The sequence below is a fragment of the Oryx dammah genome, unplaced genomic scaffold, assembly GCF_014754425.2.
Source record: "Oryx dammah isolate SB20612 unplaced genomic scaffold, SCBI_Odam_1.1 HiC_scaffold_29, whole genome shotgun sequence".
NCBI lineage: Eukaryota > Metazoa > Chordata > Mammalia > Artiodactyla > Bovidae > Oryx > Oryx dammah.
Window position 1 is genome coordinate 43,970,923 of NW_024070213.1, and position 14,501 is coordinate 43,985,423.

At 44.1% G+C, this 14,501-nt stretch overlaps 1 protein-coding gene across 1 annotated transcript in view; it reads right to left on the reverse strand.

Moving 5' to 3' along the window:
- The window catches only part of LOC120858579 (apolipoprotein L2-like), a 148,576-nt gene extending 143,126 nt beyond the window's left edge, over window positions 1-5,450 (reverse strand). Inside the window, exon 1 of the mRNA XM_040234729.1 lies at window positions 5,318-5,450. The gene's annotated coding sequence lies outside the window, so the exon portion shown is untranslated. The remainder of the gene's footprint in view (window positions 1-5,317) is intronic.
- Between the last annotated feature and the right edge of the window lie 9,051 nt (window positions 5,451-14,501).

Consider the following 14,501-nt stretch of genomic DNA (forward strand, 5'->3'; position numbering starts at 1 on the left):
ACAGAAGATGAGATGGTTGGATGGCATCACCGACTCATGGATGTGAGTCTGAGTGAACTCTGGGAGTTGGTGATGGACAGGGAGGCCTGGCATGCTGCGATTCATGGGGTCGTAAAGAGTCAGACACGACCGAGTGATTGAACTGAACTGAACTGAACTGAACTGAATGGCAAATGAAATATCTCAAGCTACTGCCTGTTTATACTGTTTATACTCTGTTTATACAGCTCTGTTTAACTGGTAAAGAAAAGTAAAAGCATGCAAATCAAACATTTTTAAATACAATAGAAATTAATGCAAATGAATTTTAGGTTTTTGTGACCTGAACAATATTCAGGATTAAATTAATCTCTGGTACTAAAGTTAAAGTTTGTGGTTTAAGTTTGTTAATTAATAGACACATCTTTAGAGTCATCAATATTAAGTATAGTACTTCCCCATCAGCATACTTCTGTACTTGTTTCCTATGTCTGATTAATTTTTCCCAAACATGGATAATTAAGCAGATATATACATATAAATAAAAAGTAGGCCTAGCACCAAGGAATATGATGGACTCATGGAAGGCAGCAACCACTCTGGTAACGAGGGACAAATATATTGATTATCAGTGCTTTCTATGGAAAAATTTGCAATCAAAAGGGCAAAATGATGGGGAAAATGTTCACATACTTAAGTATGGGAAAACCTTTCTGGCTTATACAGAATTTAATTTAAACTTTAGGCTAAACAAAACAGCATGCTTATGACCTATTAAACATACATTGTTATATTCTTTAACCATTAAAAGAAAAAAATACATTTAAAAGTTAAAATGGAGTAACTGTGGTTCAGACATCGAAAACGGAGCTAATGGCCATTGTGGACATGGTTTTAGATGTATTATTACTAAGAACTTGAGGTTTCTAAACTGTAACAGATTTAAAGATACCACCATCTGTTCTGAAAACAATATCTGCTAGCAGCTGCCAACTGCAACCTGACCGCGTCAAGATCTCATCTTGTAATTATAAAAACTTTCTCTTACTTTAGGAATGGTAATGGCTTTGCCAGCAAAGGTCTGTCTAGTCAAGGCTATGGTTTTTTCCAGTGGTCATATATGGATGTGAGAGTTGGACTGTGAAGAAAGCTGAGCACCAAAGAATTGATGCTTTTGAACTGTGGTGTTGAAGAAGACTCTTGAGAGTCCCTTGGACTGCAAGGAGATCCAACCAGTCCATTCTGAAGGAGATCAGCCCTGGGATTTCTTTGGAAGGAATGATGCTGAAGCTGAAACTCCAGTACTTTGGCCACCTCATGCGAAGAGTTGACTCATTGGAAAAGACTCTGATGCTGGGAGGGATTGGGGGCAGGAGGAGAAGGGGACGACAGAGGATGAGATGGCTGGATGGCATCACTGACTCGATGGACGTGAGTCTGTGTGAACTCCGGGTGTTGGTGATGGACAAGGGAGGCCTGGCGTGCTGCGATTCTTGGGGTCGCAAAGAGTCAGACACGACCAAGCGACTGAACTGAACTGAACTGAACTGAATGGCAAATGAAATATCTCAAGCTACTGCTTCCAAGAAGAAGACACTAGATTATTTAGCCAGAATAGTATAAGATAGGGAGAAGGCAATGGCACCCCATTCCAGTACTCCTGTCTGGAAAATCCCATGGATGGAGGAGCCTGGTAGGCTGCAGTCGATGGGGTCGCTGAGGGTCGGACACGACTGAGCGACTTCACTTTCACTTTTCACTTTCATGCATTGGAAAAGGAAATGGCAACCCACTCCAGTGTTCTTGCCTGGAGAATCCCAGGGATGGGGAACCCTGGTGGGCTGCCATCTATGGGATCACAGAGAGTCGGACACGACTGAAGTGACTCAGCAGCAGCAGCACCAGTATAAGATAATAAAATTGCTTTAAATTGTATTTTTATTTTTGAAAAAGAGACATGTGGAGTGGCCAATAGCTCATGTTATATATGATTAATACCCCTGAAAAAGTTAAACCCAAAATTTAGACTATATGGCTTTTCCAGTGGTCATGTATATGGATGTGAGAGTTGGACTGTGAAGAAAGCTGAGCACCGAAGAATTGATGCTTTTGAATTGTGGTGTTGGAGAAGACTCTTGAGAGTCCCTTGGATTGTAAGGAGATCCAACCAGTCCATTCTAAAGGAAACCAGTCCTGGGTATTCATTGGAAGGACTGATGCTGAGGCTGAAACTCCAATATTTTGGCCACCTCATCCAAAGAGTTGACTCATTGGAAAAGACCCTGATGCTGGGAGGGATTGGGGGCAGGACGAGAAGGGGACAACAAAGGATGAGATAGCTGGATGGCATCACTGACTTGATACACATGAGTTTGGGTGAACTCGGAATTGGTGATGGACAGGGATTCCTGGCATGCTGCGATTCATGGGGTTGCAAAGAATTGGACATGACTGACTGACTGAAATGAACTGAACTGAACTGAAGATGTTACTTGGTTACTAGAAGGTGCATAAAGAGAAAATACTGAAAAATTACTTTCCTGGTTGACATCTAAAATAGTAGAATATATTTAGAAAATAACATATAGTGCATTTTCATCATTATCCTTACCTTACCTCAGTTCAGTTCAGTACCTTACCTACTATTTTCAAATATTTGTTCAGGTGCTATAACAAAGCAATCAAAGAGAAATGTATTTTGTTTTTATGATACAAATATTGGTGCTAAGCTTGGGTCTAGGGACTATTTCCAACACTGTGTCCGTTCCCCAAATTGAGGCAGGACCACAGCGCATTTCGGCAGGACCACAGCGCATTTCAGCAGGAAGCAGCCAAAGCGGTCCTTGCTTTATTACCTCAAAATTTGGGGAAAGGTGAGAAGAGAGTGGAAACTAAAAATGAGTTCCTCTGGCAGGTTTATAATTAACTTCTATTTCTAAAATTTGATTCCCTTTCCTATTCCATTCCTGTTCCTCCTCACATTTGAGAAGTATTGAAAAAGGGGGCAGGGGACAGAGGCATGTGACCAAGCAGGACCCAAAGAGACCTTCCCAGGACAGAACTCTCCTCCACCCTATGTCCTCTGCCTACCTTATTGACATAAAAACATGTTAGCATCCTAGGCCTACCCCAAGTTCCAAAGAATAGATTAATTCAGAGAAATGAGAAAATGTAGAAACAAACAAAACAAAAGAGTTAGCAAGACAAAATAATAATTGTTTAGCCATTAAACAAATTCAAGAACCTTTATTTCCTTCTCAAAAGCTATGGATAATATTCTGAATCGTGTCATTTGAGCTGTCTTGCAGATACCAAAAGCACCACCAGGGGGAAGAAGTTTACTGCATGTTAACTGCAAGGATGTAGAGCCCAGACCAGTTGAAACCAGAAGCTTGATGATGTTGATCCTGGTTACCTCATCACTTACTCATCAAAAGAATATCCAGGAGCTGATCACACACTCACAACGCTCTCCCTTACCTTGTTTCTGAAAACCTTTTTTTGGGAAGGTATTCAGGAATTTGGACCCTTTAAGCACTAGCTACCAGGACACCTATGGAAAATTCTTAAAGAGATGGGAATACCAGACCATCTTAACTGCTTCCTAGGAAATCTGTATGCAGGTCAAGAAGCAACAGTTCGAACTGGACATGGAACAACGGACTGATTCCAAATTGGGAAGGGAATACGTCAAAGCTGTATATTGTCACCCTGCTTATTTAACTTATATGCAGAGTACATCATGCGAAATGCTGAGCTGGATGAAGCACAAACTGGAATTAAGATTGCCAGGAAAAATATCAATAACCTCAGATATGCAGATGACACCACCCTTATGGCAGAAAGAGAAGAACAACTAGAGAGCCTCTTGATGAAAGTGAAAGAGGCGAGTTAAAAACCTGGCTTAAAACTCAACATTCAAAAAACTAAGATCATGGCACCCAGTCCAATCTATTCGCCATCAGTTCATGGCAAATAGATGGGGAAACAATGGAAACAGTGACAGAGTTTATTTTCTTGGGCTCCAAAATCACTGTAGATGGTGACTGCAGCCATGAAATTAAAAGGAGCTTGCTCCTTGGAAGAGAAGCTATGACAAACCTAGACAGCACATCAAAAAGCAGACACGTTACTCTGGTGACAAAGGTCCATCTAGTCAAAGCTATGGTTTTCCCAGTGGTCATGTATGGATGTGAGAGTTGGACCATAAAGAAAGCTGAGCTCCAAAGAATTGATAATTTCAAACTGTGGTGCTGGAGAAGACTCCTGAGAATCCCTTGGAAGGAGATCAAACCAGTCAATCCTAAAGAAAATCAGTCCTGAATATTCATAGGAAGGACTAATGCCGAAGCTGAAGCTCCAATACTTTGGCCACCTAATGAGAAGAACTGACTCATTTGAAAAGACCCTGATGTTGGGAAAGATTGAAGGCAGGAGGAGAAGGGGATGGTAGAGGATGAGATGATTGGATGGCATCACCGACGCCATGAACATGAGTTTGAGCAAGCTCTGGGAGTTGCTGATGGACAGGGAAGACTGGCTTGCTGCAGTCCATGGGGTCACAAAGGGTCAGACATGACTGAGCTGCTGAACTGAAATGAACTTACAGGACTCCTTGCTTGATGCCCTGCAATAAATGTTGCAGTTTCCTTTACCATAACCCAGTGTCAGTAGGTTGGCTTGAAGGTGCATGGCTGAGAGGACTCGAATTGGCTTGGAAACACTCCATCTGGGTTGTCTTCCCCACATAGGACCTCCTATCACTCAAAACCACATCCTGAGCAGAGGACCCAGCAAGTGTAGAAAGGCAAAGCCCTGCATCTCTCTGCTTGGTCTCGTGTCCCTCTTCAGAGACAAGGTGTGTGAATAAACCGTTATTCCTTGCATCTCAGAAGAAACCCTTTTCTCCGCATCAGCATCAGCACAGCACCCTGAGGGGAGCTTCAAGGAGGCCACAGAAAGAGAGGGTGTGACTCCCTCATCCTCCTCCACTCCCTCTACTTTCTCCGAATTCCTAAAGGGCTGAGCACCCCGAATATACACCTTCCTTCTGGGGTCAGTGCTTACGTCTCAGGAGTCCACATCTTGAGCTGAGCCCACCTGAGCAGGTGCCGCCCTCCCTCTGCTCTGTTTAGGAGCCCCAAGGTGGGAGGAAGCCCTCAGACGCACCTGCCTCCACATCCAGGCTCTGCCCCTGCTTAACCTGCTGCCTCAGGCCATGGCCTCACCTCTCTGAGCTTCTGTTTCCTTCTTCTGTCAATTAGTGTCAATCATCCTTTTCTCAGACATTCATCCTGAGGATGGGGAGATGGGTGGGGATCCTATGCCACCTGCTTACCCAGAAAACTTCCTCTGGCTGAGTGTGAACGAGATCCAGTTGTTCGCTCCTCTGCAGATGCAGCCGCCTTCTGTGTCTCTGCAATAACCACACACACTCTCTGGGCCCAGATATACCCAGAGAAGAAAAGGGGGAAGTGGACACCCTCACATCTGTCACTCACATCAAACAAACATCCTGCCCACCACACCCCACCCTGGCCTAATCCCTCCAGGGATTAGGGACCAGGGACCAGCCCTCCTGCTGGTCCCCTTTGAGAAATAAGCCTAGCCCTGACATGCCAGATCCTTCCTGGCTCAGCACATCCTGTTTTGGGCTCCTTTGTCATGAAGCATTTAACAGGAGGCTTCCTGTGTGCTATTTTGGATCTGTCAGGAATCTTTGTTCCTTATCAGTTCCTGAATATTCAGGAATTAAGAGGAGAGGCAAGCCTATCCTGAGGCTGAAGAATCCAGGCATTTCCTTGGTTTTTCAATACGGTGATAAGCACCTTCTTCCTTCTTATGAACCATATGGTAAAAGTGATTGTTTACAACTCTCTCTTTAATACGGATCACCTATGTTTTGTAAATCTGGAATTTTAATCTTTATCTTTGCTCAGAATAACTACCTTGTAAGATGGTATATTCAAAAGCAGAGACATTACTTTGTCGACTAAGGTCCGTCTAGTCAAGGCTATGGTTTTTCCTATGGTCATGTATGGATGTGAGAGTTGAACTGTGAAGAAGGCTGAGCACCGAAGAATTGATGCTTTTGAACTGTGGTGTTGGAGAAGACTCTTGAGAGTCCCTTGGACTGCAAGGAGATCCAACCAGTCCATTCTGAAGGAGATTAGCCCTGGGATTTCTTTGGAGGGAATGATGCTGAAGCTGAAACTCCAGTACTTTGGCCACCTCATGCGAAGAATTGACTCATTGGAAAAGACTCTGATGCTGGGAGGGATTGGGGGCAGGAGGAGAAGGAGACGACCGAGGATGAGATGGCTGGATGGCATCACGGACTTGATGGATGTGAGTCTGAGTGAACTCCGGGAGTTGGTGATGGACAGGGAGGCCTGGCGAGCTGCGATTCATGGGGTTGCAAAGAGTCGGACACGACTAAGCGACTGAACTGAACTGAAGACAGTATATATGCTGACACCATGTTGATTAAAACACCTTTGCTCCATCAGAGCTTTGGTCCCGTGTTTTTCTTTCTCTCTCTCTCTCACTCTTTCTTTTTCAGGCTAATTTCTGGAGTGCAGAAGCTCTCTGGGTTCACTTTCCTGCCTGGGGTTCTAAGACCCTCTTGAGAAGGCACTCTGCACCCTCACCCCCTCGAGAGGGTATCTGAGGCCTTCGTGAACAGAGCAAGTCCCGTGTCAGGGACTTTATTGGCTTTATGTGTAAACTAAGGAATATCAGCCTCGTTCTCCCTCCTTTACTTTCTTATCGTCAACTCCAGACCACCAGGTTCCAGTCCATTAAAGGACCTCAAAAAGTTGTGCCTGAACAGGGACATTTAGAAACTTGCAGCAAGCACCGAAGAACCTGGAACTTGGACTGGACATTTCACAGGGACCAATTGTGGTCATAGTATCTATTTCTTTTGCTATAATCAGTCATAATTTATACAGGCCTATGTCCCACTTCCTTTTGTTATAGTCATAGGAAATTTACAATTTAACAACACTTTACATTCTGTAACTTGTATTAATTGCAAACTATATACTTATCTTAACTCCTCTATCTCTTTAAGAAATGATTCTCTTTTGATTCTTCAATCTGGATGTAATTTGTGGTTACCAGTAAATCTCCAACGACCCTGGGAAGAAGGTCCCATGGCCAGACTTGCTTCAATTTTGTGCTACTCTTGATTCGTTTTAATCATAGTGCCTACAACTGGAAACAAATCAAATTTCATTTTACAAATATAATAAAATAGGGGGAATTGTCAGGAAGCATTTAACAGGAGGCTTCCTGTGTGCTGTTTTGGATCTGTCAAAGAATCCTCTGTTCCTTATCAATTTCTGAATATTTAGGAATTAAGAAGAGAGGCAAGACCCTCTCTTGGTTCTGAGGGATCCAGGCATTTCCTTTGTTAGTTTTTCAATACAGTGATAAGTACCCTCTTCCTTCTTATGAACCGTATGGTAAAAATGATTGTTTACAACTCTCTCTCTTTTATATGGATTGCCTATGTTTTGTAAGTCTGGAATTTTAATCTTTATCTTTGCTCAGAATAACTACCTTGTAAGACAGTATATATGCCCACACCATGTTGATTAAAACACCTTTGCTCCATCAGTTTTGGTCCCCTTGTCTTTCTCTCTCTCTCTCTTTCAGGCTAATTTCTGGAGTGCAGAAGCTCTCTGGGTTCACTTTCCTGCCCGTGGTTCTAAGACCCTCTTGAGAAGGCGCTCTGCACCTTCACCCCCTCGAGAGGGTGCCTGAGGCCTTCGTGAACAGAGCAAGTCCTGCGTCAGGGACTTTATTGGCTTTCTGTGTAAACCAAGGAATATCAGCCTCTTTCTCTCTCTTTTACTTTCTTATTGTCAACTCCAGACCACCAGGTTCCGGTCCATTAAAGGACCTCAACACTCCCTGAACATAGACCTGTCACCAACACATTGTGAGGCCCTTGGCAAATCACTTCCCTACCCCATGAGTGCCTTTCCAGGCCCCTTTGCCCTCTGCTCTCATCCTTACTCACCTCCTGCCTGCCTCATTCACCTTTGTGCCACAGCGCATGGCACAGTCCCCAAACATACCAGCTGCTCATTGCATACTGGTCATACTGCTGCTGCTGAGTGCCACATCCATGCCAGTTGTAGACATTTTCTCACAGAGGTCTTTCTGCCAGAAACACCTGGCCCTACCAGCTGAAAAGTCACACTCATCCTGTAAAGCCCAAATCTGGCATCATCTCCTCTGAGAAGCCCTCCAAGACCCTCCCATGCATAGACCACAATTCCATGCTCTGCTCCCATGGTACCTGGGAGAGGGACCTAAGTCCACCTCTCAGCCACTCTGTCCATGTCCTTCCACTGGTTTTGATCAGATATCTCTAGGCTTGTCCCTTATATCAGGGTCATCAGAACCAGTACCTTCAGGTCCCTGTGACTCACCTGAGGCTCAAATCCTTGGTGGTTAATGCCATTCGGTTCAATGTAGAAACTTGTGGGATAGGCTGACTGCATGCTGTTCTTTTAGACCTTGGTTTATTTTTCCTTGATAACAGATCTCACAGAAAACCCTAAAACAGAAAGTCAGTCCTGTGTGCTGTCTGGTTCCCAAGCAAAGAGCCACCATAAACAGAGGGCTGAGTGTGTGTCAGAGTCTGCGTTGGCACTGTACACACATTTCCTATTTAAGTCTCACATCAGCTCTAGGAATTGTTGGCTTCATGTTGCAGTTAAAGAAACTGGGTTGAAAATGTCCATACCTTATAAATCATGCAGGTGGACTGCCATTACTTTCCTGTTTTGCCTCAAAAAGAAGGGGCTGGAGTGGGCCTGGACCCCCATGGAGATCAACCTGACCTTTCATCAGGGCTGCTTCATTTCAGGACATGACCCTGGGGCATTGTGGCTCCCTTCCATAATGCAGGCCAGGAACCTGATCTGATTTTGCAGATAAAACAGCTGAAAGGAAGGAAGTTGAGAGAGGAGCCATGATTCATACCAAATTTTGCCGGGGTCCACCCTGGTGGATCCAGGGTGATTTGAAGGTGGGGACAGAATCGGCATCCTGGAAAAAACTTATTTAATTACAGATATATAGAGAGATTAGAAACGGATAGTGTAGTAGGAAAATTAGTGCAGAAAAAGAGGCTGAATAACTGGTTTACATGGAATACCAATCACCACCTACATAGGCCACAGGCGTCTTTCCATTCTCCCAAAGGAGAGGAGGCACTGAGGCCTCCCCGGTCCGATCTCAGAAGCCCAGGCAAATTAGCAGGCTTGGTGAGTCCCCACATTTCAGATGGGAATTTAGCCAGGAAAGTGGGGAGCAAGAAAGAAATGACACGGGGGAATCAGTCTTTCCAGAAACTGATCCGATTTCTTTATTTTTCAGGTTTGTTTATATACCTTTTTGTTACACATAGGATGAATACAGAGTCATGCAGGGGTCAGCAGACCTGACCCTTGTCACAATCAGGTGCTTCATATAAAATTATACAAAGGTCTTATGGGTTTTTACATCACCTTCTAGCCATGAGGTCTGCTGACATTTTATGGCCCTTTCTGACACTGGTCAGTTAACCAGAAAACTTATTTTTCCAGGGGTGATTTTTTCTTAAATCAGGTGCCACCCTCCAAATAAAGTTGCATTCCTATAGAGTGAGGGTGTAGTGAGTTACAATCAAGAAAGGAATTTACTTAACCTAAGGTTTAACATGATTAATCTTAAAGGTTAATACTTATTTCTCCTATATGCTAGTTATATTCATTATAAGGGCAGGAATATGGAGATTTAGCAGCAAATATTGGCTCAACAAATGTAAACCCTTCACCAATGTTCCCCTTAAGATCTATTTTGTCTTAAGATAGTGATAAAGTTACATTTTTACATAGCATAGTGATTTATAGTGATTTATAACAAAGTACAGTGATGTATAACAAAAGAGAAAATTCATTAACTCAAAAGTCTAGTATTGCTAACATCAAAAAACTACTATATTTCCTTTTCTATATTCCAAATACATTGATTAATATATTCGCAGGTGCCTAAGGATATGGAGGCCTGGTGGCAATCATTGACTCATCAATGAGAAAAGCCCTATGCTAATACTCCAAACTCTCTGTGCTGTTTATGGTTGAGAGGTTGTCACACAAGCTAGTCTGTCAGCAGAGAGGTTTGACCTGAGATACCCTTGTCACACCCAGGGCAGGGAATTAGCAGTAATTATTGGCATGACAAATGAAAAAATCCTTCACCAATATAATTCCTAATCAACCCACTAATACTATACTAATGATCTTCTAACTTCTCAAAAGAGTCTGTATTTAGAAAGTTTTAAAACATCCCTTGCCTCTCACAGTTGGGAGGCTGTAAACAATCACATGTGGCCGGACGAACCTGATCAGGCAGGCCAGAGAAACTTCAGAGTTCGTAAGTTGAAACACTCTTGTCACGCCCAGGAATTTTTATTAACTTGGAGCTGCAAGTTAACTCCTTCTCTGAGAGAAATGGTTATGGGGGAGAGCCCCCCATAAAGTACTCTGGTTTGGGGGGTAGATGCTCGGGAACAGGGGGTTTCCTGAGGCTTGATCACGCCTTTGCGTATGCCAAGCTTCCTTCCTCATGACCTTTGCCATGGACGGAGTTCCTCACGCTAGCCCCCGGCAAAGTTTGACATTGGACATTTAACACTTTGCCAACAAATGTTCATATAGTCAAAGCTATGGTTTTTCCAGTGTTTATGTATGGATGTGAGAGATAAGGCTGAGTGCCGAAGAATCAATGCTATCAAACTGTGGTTCCTGAGAGTCCCTTGGACAGCAAGGAAATCAAATCAGTCAATTCTTAAGGAAATCAGTCCTGAATATTCACTCCAGTGAACTGATGCTGAAGTTGAAGCTCCAATATTTTGGCCACCTGATGCAAAGAGCTGACTCATTGGAAAAGACCCTGTGCCTGATCCAGGGGCCTGGAGGACTTCTTGCTTTATATTCTTGGGCTCCAAAATCACCACAGCAATCTCTTTTTAGTAAAGCAAAGACTGGGTCTCAGCCTGGAACTCTTGGGCAAGAGCTCTGATGGGCGGTTTCCACTAGGCTCACAGTCAGCCCTCCTCTTCCCCGCAGTTTCGTGCTCCCACATGATTGCCAAAGACCCCCTTCAGATCATTGTGGTGACCACACCAAAGCATCTGTTAATTTCATGGCTGCTATCCACAATCTTCGGGTCTTTGCTCAGGCTGCCCCTCCCCTGCATTGCATTTCTCCACCTGCCTCCCCAGGTGAAAGGTTGTTGTTCAGTCCTTCAGTGGTGTCCGACTCTTTGCAATGCCATGAACTGCAGCAGACCAGGATTCCCTGTCCTTTGCTATTTCCTGGAGTTTGCTCAAGTTCATGTCCATTGAATCAGTGATGTTATTTAACTATCTCATCTTCTATTGCAACCTTTTCCTTTTGCCTTCAATCTTCCTAGTGGAAGAAGCCGCCCGTCAGAGCTCTTGCCCAAGGGTTCCAGGCTGAGAACCAGTCTTTGCTTTGATAAAAAGACATTGCTGTGGTGATTTTGGAGCCCAGGAATATAAAGCAAGTAGTCCTCCAGGCCCCTGGATCAGGCCTGAGAAAGCAGAAGGGTGAGGAAGACAGGAGTTGGAGCATCAGGAGGGCCTGGGCCTGGGCGTGGTGTTTGCAAGTGTTAAATGTCCAATGTCAGATTTGAATTTGAATTTGGTTTGAATCTTTTTTTTTTTTTCCCTGTGAACTCCTTTCTTCCTAATTTTTCTCCCTAGTTAAAAAAAGATTTCGGATCCTAAAAGACAGGTAATTGAATAATTGATTTGAATTAGAGATTTGAAGCTGAAAGGTACTCTACTAGGTTCTAAAGATATTGCAAACAAGCTTTACCTGGAGAGAGGAAGCAGATTCAAGTTCAGCAGATTGCAAAACAAGAGGGGTGAGGAGTAGTGGGTCGGGTGGAGCGGGAGCCCCGAAAGCCACACCAGACATCCTGGGACATGTGCCAGAGGGCACCAGCCACTTCTGTCCTCCTGGCAATCAGGAGACCAAGGGAATTCTTGTCTGCTGTCGCTGTTGTGCTAAGATACGTTTTTTTTTTTTTTTTTTAAGATACGGTCTTAAAAAGTAACATCTAGCCACTGTGGAAAACAGCGTGATGGTGCCTTAAAAAATTAAATTTGGTATCAGCCTATGATCCAGCAACTTTAGCAAAAGAACTGAAAAAGACTCTGGAAGAGATATTTATACACTCCTGTTCATAGCAGCACTACTCACAGTGACCAAAAGGAAGAAGCACCCGAAGCGCCCATCAGTGGGTGAATAGATAAGAAAAGACACCATATATACATACTATGGGAAGACCCCCAGGAGAAAAAGCCTTCCCACTCCAGTATTCTGGCCTGGAGAATTCCATGGACTGAGTAGTCCATGGGGTCACAAAGAGTCGGACAATAATGGGCGGCTTTCACTTTCAAATACATACAATGGAATTTTAGTCACACTGAAAAAGAAGGAAATTCTGACATGCTACAGCATGATGAAATTTGAGGACAGTACACTAAGTGAAATGAGGCAGTCACAGAATGATAAGCACAGTATGGATCTGCTTATATGAGGTCACTAAGAGTAAGAAGGTCCAAAGAGAAAATTAGTAAGGTAACTTCCAGGAGTTGTGGGAAGGGGAAAGAGGGGGTTAATGTTTAATGGGGGCAGTGTTTCCATTCTGCAAAATGTAATATGTTCTGTGGAGGGGTCGTGGGGCTAGTTGCCGAGCTGTATACTTTAAAATGGCTAAAATGGTAAATTTGGTGTTATGTACATTTTATCATAATCAAACTTAAAAAAAAATCCTTGAAAAGCCCAACATTTATGGAAAAATACAGCAGCACCTCAACCCTTTACAATTTGCAAAACATTTTCACACACATAATGATATATGGTACAACACCCAGTGGTGGAAGCATTTATTAGTCCTGTGTCACAAGAGAAAACTAAGGTTCAGACTTGACCCAAAGTGGGGAAGCTGGCTGAAATGAAGTGAGTGAAAGTCACTCAGTCATGTCCCACTCTTTGCGACCCCATGGGCTATACAGTCCATGGAATTCTCCAGGCCAGAATACTGGAGTGGATAGCCTTTCCCTTCTCCAGGGGATCTTCCCAACCCAGGGATCAAAGCCAGGTCTCCCTCACTGTGGGTAGATTCTTTACCATATGAGTCACCAGGGCAACCCAAGATACTGGAGTGAGTAGCCTATCCCTTCTCCAGCAGATCTTCCTGACCCAGAAATTGAACCGGGGTCTCCTGCATTGCAGGTGGATTCTTTACCAACTGAGCTATCAGGGGAAGCTGACTGGTTTCTCTGAATCTCATTTTGGTATCTTTTCTGGACTATGCTATTTCCCCAGCAGAAGAGAAATTCTTAAATCTTCAGATATACAAAAAATATTATTTTCTTCTGTAAATCTTCCCTGTCAGCTTGATCTGAGTCACAAACATTAAATATCACTAAACTTGTCCAATTTAAGTGGCATATGAGGTGAGCCTGGTGGCCCGAGTCCCTAGTGGCCATAGCGAGTAGATATGCTCCAGGTCCGTGGGGACCCAACTGCAACTGGCACCGAGTGTCAGCTCACTCCTGGAACAGCCCCAGCCTCGGGGGAAAGCTGCCTGAACTCTTCCCACAATCTCTGCCCACAGAGACTCTGGGCCCCATTCTGCTGTGTCCATGTCTCCACATTGTATGTGAGTGGGAAGAGAATTTGTGATCACACAGTCCTCCTGGAATTCACCTCCCCCAGGTTTTTGCTGTGACTTGGTTTCCTTATTCATAGAAAGAGTGCGTAGCTTCCAGTGTCACTGAGCGTATGAATAAGACAAGTAGAGACAAGGCTTGGCATACAGTAGTGCTCAGTCAACAAGAAGCGCTACTTTCTGGGCTCCAGGTGTCAGCGTTACCTTCTTTTTTCTTCCAAAGCCCCATTGGATTGCCTGCTATTCTCTTCATTCCTGTGCCAGGATGAGAAAGCAGACTTAGGGGATTCAGTCATTGAATCATTTGTGCCCAAAGTCACAAAGCTGGACTCACCGCCCCCCCCTTCTTTTACCCACTAATTCTCACCACCATCATTCAGCTCTTGAATCAGAGACATCTAAAAATTAGCAATTGCAGACTCATAAGACAAAAAAGCACAGTTGCAAAAATACCCCAGACAGTAGTCATCAAGTCCATCTGTCAACTGCAGCTGCCCACCCTTGTGCCAGCCACAACCTCGGGGCTTTTGCTTGGCAGCAGAACTTGTCCTGCAAACATCAGCAGCAGCAGCTCATGTCCTGCAAATGTCCATTTGGCCAAATACTGCACACTCATGTTCCGTCCCCCAGCACTCAGAGTTCAGGCTGAAATAGATGCCCCTGAGCACAGACACACAGGGGTCAGGGGGCAAATGTGCAGCTGCCCTGCCCCCCCCCACCCCGTCTTGTAGTCCCTGACCCCACAGGAGCTGCTG